This window comes from Euphorbia lathyris, chromosome 7, assembly GCF_963576675.1.
Source record: "Euphorbia lathyris chromosome 7, ddEupLath1.1, whole genome shotgun sequence".
In the NCBI taxonomy this organism is placed as follows: Eukaryota; Viridiplantae; Streptophyta; class Magnoliopsida; order Malpighiales; family Euphorbiaceae; genus Euphorbia; species Euphorbia lathyris.
The window spans coordinates 86,526,990-86,532,989 of NC_088916.1; positions in this window are offsets into that span (position 1 = coordinate 86,526,990).

The following is a 6,000-nucleotide window of genomic DNA, read 5'->3' on the forward strand; positions in this document are numbered from 1 at the left end:
GATATTTGTAATTCTCTTATGTGGTTGAAAGGTGGGAAGGTGGTGCTGTTAGATCAGGAGGCGCGTCTTGCACTACATACATTGTAACTGTGTCATGAGAATTTTCAATTTTCCCTTTTCTTTTTTTGCATTTTGCTTTAAGAGCATGCAGAGTTGAGCAATTGAGATTTTGAGAGTGGAAGGAGGAGTTTGAAATGAATTATGCAGGAAGTGTTTATAGCAATTGTAAAGGTTCTATTGAGTGACATGTTGGTAGGCAGCGTCAGATCTTAATAGAAAATCTATGATTGAGCTTTAACTATAAGCTTGAGTTTTTAGTTAAAACAGTTTCATGACATGGTATAAAAGCGAGTTTGACCAAGTGGTTTAGGGTTCGATTCCTAGCAGTTCCACTTGTTGATTAAATTGCATGGCATGGTATCTAAGTCTCTTAGACTAAGCGATTGAGGGTAACGATTCCATGACAGGCAGCATATCAAGGATGCTTTTGGTGTAGGTGACTCTGTCATGTTTGCCTCTCAACTTTGTGTACATAGTAAATAAATAGATTTTGAATTCTCATAATGTTGGCATCCAAATCAAAACAATCTTTGTATATGTCCAATTCATATTAAACTTTGTGCCTATTTCATCCTCTTTTATGTTTTCACCTATGTTTATCTAAATTTCAGCCTTCATACCTCTGTTTTAAACTTTGTCCAATTCATATTTCAATATTTTTATTTTGTTTTTCGCAATTATTTTTTTTATCTGTTCAATTTGATAGTAACACCAAAACTTAATTAAAGTCCAATCTTTTGCACTATTGAGAATCAATTTCACTTTCAGATCATGTTAGAGAGAGAGGGGTGACTTAGAGAGAGAAAGAAATTTAGAGAGAGAAATAAATTTGAAGAGTGAGAAAGAAATAGAGAGAAGAAGAAAAAGAGGTGGAGGGATAACAGAGGAAAATGATAAATTGATTTTTTTTTTATTTGTGGGTCCCACTTTACTAGTTATTTGAATGAAAATGATGACCTGCCATGTTGACCGGTCATTTTTACCGGCTATACATCAAAGTGGGAGGATCGTATACATTAGTGAGATAAATTGAATATTGTACATCACTGTGAAATGAGGAAAAAATTGAAATTTACCCGAGAATTTGTATGGCAGGAAAGAAAAAATACAAATCAATTTATATTTTGTAACACAAAAATAAATGTTAATTTATCTTCACCTGCCATAATTTTTTTATTTTTTATAGTCATATCCCTATATCATAAATTTTCATCTTACATGCTAGAAAAATATTTTCACAATAGTTACCTTCAATTTGGATCCAAAACTTATACTCACTTCGTCCCAAATCTGAATATGGAAGCTTAACTGTTAGCGATATTTTCGAAATATGCTAATTTCAACCTTGTCACGTGTGGTTAGGGTGCGGGCGTGCCAGAGAAGATTACTTCTCAATTAAAATGGTTAAATTTATGGAATTTGCGCGCCAAAACTTGAAATCTAATCGAAGCGATTGGCGAGGGACACAAGGATTGAAAAAGTCCCTCTTGGGTCTCTAGCGCCGTTATAGAAACTTTGCTAGATAAATTGTTTTATTTAAGCTAATGTGAATAAATTGAAGACGTGAAAAATAAAGAAATTGAAAGATGCGAAATTGACACAAGATTTGGTGAAAATTGGTATTTTATTGATTGAATAAGTGTTTGAAACATGAAACTGGAAATGAATTACAATTGAAGAACTTCTATACTAAACATATAGCTAATTCAATTGAATTGGAAGGACAAATCAAATACAAGGAATTGAAGTGCAATTAAATTAAATTGGAATTCAACAACAAACTCGGAGCCACAATAGCTATCTCTGATTGATGTTGAATTTTGGTGTTGGTGCGAGGTCCTCGGAGAGCTGCAGCCGGTCGGGCCCGTACGGTATATGATCTTGGCAATGGCAAAACGTTGGTAGGCAAATGGGGCAGATTTAACCCTCAACTTCGGGATGCTCGTTTGGATGCTTAAGAACACGGAATTGGACGAGTAAATAGGCTAAATTTAACTTCAGGAGGTCAGGAACAAACTTCTATAAGGGATCGAAAGCTAAAACGGATGTTAAGTAGACGAAATTGGGAGTTGAAAATAACTGGACGAATCTGGAAAATTCTGGAAACAGAATGTCTAAAAGAATTTGGGCTGGAAAGATCGGCTTGTAACTAGAGTTTCTAGGCACGGAATTGGGCAAATAAATACACTAGATCGAACTTCAGGACGTTAGGAACAACTTTGTCGAAGGGATTGAAAGCAAAAAATAACTTTAAACAGACGGAATCTGGCTTTGAAAATACTTGGACGAATCTGGAAAATTGATTTGAAAACAGAATTATAGCTAGGAATTGAGCAAATTGAAGGCTTGGAATGCTAAATTGAATTGGAAAGGACTTGGAAAGAGGCTATTGAAACTTGGATTAAAGCTGAAGAAGAGCTAAAAAAGGGATTGAAACTAAGAAAAATGAAGAACGAAAGGAAGAACTTTGAAGAACTAGGAGCTAAGAACTAAGAACTAAAAAGAGAGCATTGAGAGTAACCTTTAGAGAGGGGTTTGTATGTGTGTTGAGTGTGATTTTTAATGAAGGGGAGGGGGTCTATTTATAGTATTTTGGAGTGGCATTTTGGTAATTATTCAGTGGCATTTTGGTAATTATTCACCAACTAACTCAACTAACTCCAACTAACTCTAACCAACTAACTTAACTTCCTCAACTGCCGTTGACTGCTTCCGGAAGAGACGATACGCCCCGCGTATGTCCTACTATGCCCTGCGTGTTGTGGCTCTTGGGCCTTGTGCGTTTCATTGATGATGTTTACGCGTGGCGTCTCTGGTGTCACATCCCGCGTAAAGGAGTACGCCCTGCGTATTGGCGGATACGCCCTGCGTGTTAGCGCTTCTGATCATGGAATACTCTGCGGATGCGTCTTACGCATGACGTATTGGCAAGTACGTCCCGCGTAAGAAAGTACGCCCCGTGTAAAGTGAAGGACGCGCTGCGTATTTGAGTCTCTGACGTTTGATTTCTCCGGATGCCTTGTTTACGCGCTGCGTATGGAGGACACGCCCCGCGTGGTGTCGGACTCTCTCATGGGTTGGAGGTTAGTTTACACGTGCATTTTATATACAAAAAAATAATTATTTTATTTTTTGGGCCAACAATTGCCCCCCCTCTTTTGTGTATAAATTGACTAGAATTGAAAATTTGTACACAAAAGAATGTATTTAGGATTTTTTTTTTGTGCTAATGTGAGAAATAAAGCAGGAAAATTACAAAGCAATATGTACGCCGAAATTATTGGAGATTATTGTACAAAAATAAATAATAACAAACTTGACCTCGTGACCGATGAATGGTTTGAGATCAAAACAGTTGTTCAGAACAGTTGTTTGATGGGATTAAATTTGATTCAGATCAAATAAATACCAAAAGCTTGGTTCTGAGATAATTGGTACTTTAGAATCACGGATTGCTTTTGAAAAGGGTATGGAAATGGTTTGCAACGAGAGAATGGCTCGTAATAATAAAAAATATCTTGAAGCTATAATAATGATTAATTTGGACACAACTGGCTCGAATTGAGGAGTGGATAATGTTTGTCTAAGCTAAATGGACTTCTAGAACAATCAGATTGGAATTTGTCGAATTGGAGAAATTGGACGTGTCGGAATTATTTGAATACACGAGTTACCCGATGTAAGAAAAATCAAATGGCAATGGGATGATTTCGAGTGAGAAAATTGAGGTTATAGGAAATCGTTTTGAACAAAATGAAAGTTGAGAGTTATGATTTGGATATCAACGAAGAAATTGAGATTGGTTTTGAAGGAAAAGGTGGTTTATGACGGATGAAATCAATTTTGGGAAAAAAGCTAACCAGAACAGTTATTTGATGGAAATTATGATTTTGAGATCAATAATTTCCAAAAGCTTGGTTCTGGGTATTTTAATTAACCGGAATCAACTAATAGATAACAAGTACGATTTAGAAATGGTAATGATTGCGTGTTCTGGTTTGTGAGTTAGAGTTTGAAGCAAATGAAGAAGAAAATGCGAAAACAAAGTAGAAAATATGAACCAAATGGAAGCATGAACATAAATAATTTATTTTGAAAACTGAAATATTTTTTTCTTTTTTTTTTTGTGCTGGCAAAAACGCCAACTTATTTTGACCATAAATGGTCTTATGGGCTATGTTGTAAGTACAACATTATGTTATCGCCTCATACAACAAAATGCTCAGTAACATCTCTACAAGAGGGATATGAGTTTCCATGTCTAGATTCTTATTTTCATGACTCTCTTTCCGCATAATAAAAAGTATTGGTAAACTAGAGTCTACATAAATAAACAAGGTTAAGAAGTAGAAACCTCGTGACTTGTTCGGATGGTAGGAAAGTTGAAGTAGACTGGCGAAAAGAAGAATCATGGTCTGCAAACTTGGTCCCCAATTTGAGTTAACAAACTTCATGGTGATCATAGGCTCTGGAAAAACATGAGTTGTTGGAAGAATCATTAGAGGTATTTCTGGTGTGGATTCTCGATTAACTTCTCGATCTTGACTGCCTCCCAAACCATGATCATAAAAGTTTTCTTCATCGTGACCGAGTTGCGACTTACAATCATAGAAAACATCTTCATGTGCTTCTGAAGCCACTTCTTCTTTGATATCACAACTTTTCATAAAATCTTCTGATTTTAAATACTTCACAAGAATGAGAGATTCTTCTAGAATAAATTCTTGTTGAACCTCTTCCGGTTGGATGTCCCTCGGGTTGGATACCTCATCGTCTTGACTGGATTCTAAATCATAGCTCCAAGAAACATCTTCCTCATCTTTTTGAATTTCTATAGGTGATTCATGGATGCCTCCCGAGTTAGAAGTGTTTGATGGGTCATCACCCTCCCGACTGAAATCCGAATTGAGATCATGAGGTATATCTTCATCCTCTTCCTGGGCTAGTACAACTACCTTCTTGTTCGTGTCAGGACTCCATAGAACTTCCATTGTCTTTGGGGTATTTGCATTTCTGGGCAACACTTCTAGAGTGGGTTCTTGCTGAATCGCTTCCTCTTCGATGCTCCCCAAACCAAGATCACTAGACACAACATTGTCCTCTTCGTTGGATTCTCATTCATGGCTCCTAGAAATATATCCTTCTTCTTCTTGAATTGCTATAAGAGTTTCGTGGATGCCCCCCGAATCAAGATCATTGGAAGCGGCATCATCCTCTTGCATGGACCTAGAATCATAGTCATAGGGATCATCTCCATGCTCTTGACTTTCCATTATCGTTTCATCATTAGGCATCTTTGTTTTTGGAGGAGTTGGGAGTGTGGGAGATGCTTCTAACTTCGTATTGTGATGAAATTCTTCCTTTTGGATTGCCCCCCAATAGCTTTCAATGCAGGCTCTTAAAGAAGCCACTATGTTAGCCGCTGTAATGTCCGCCTGTTTCTCGAGTTGGTCCATTCTTTGTTGATATTCATCGTCCTTTGGTTGGTTCTCCTCCATAAGTAATGATTCGATTTCTCCATCATCCTCAACCACTTGGACTGCTTCCATCTCTGCCACACGACTAAAGTCCTTGAAAGAATTTTGGTCGTAGCTTATATCAGAGCACTCAAACTTTTCATAGGTCTTATGCTCGACTGGTGCCATGATCGTACTTCTTTCGAAGCAAGATTGCCGACAAGGACGATGGAAATGGAGGTTTTCATCCCTATAATTGCAAATATAACTACCTCGGCAATGAGGATTACTCATTCGAAGATGCTCCCATACTTCAACATAATCAGGACCATGTGGATTTTTATGGGACTCTTGGACTTGCTCCACATAGCAACCATATTGATCATCATAGAATGACGTGGTTTGAACGTAAGCACAACACTTACAGTCAATATTATGTTCTTCACTATGAATAAACTGAACATAGCTATCGTCGTAGCATCTA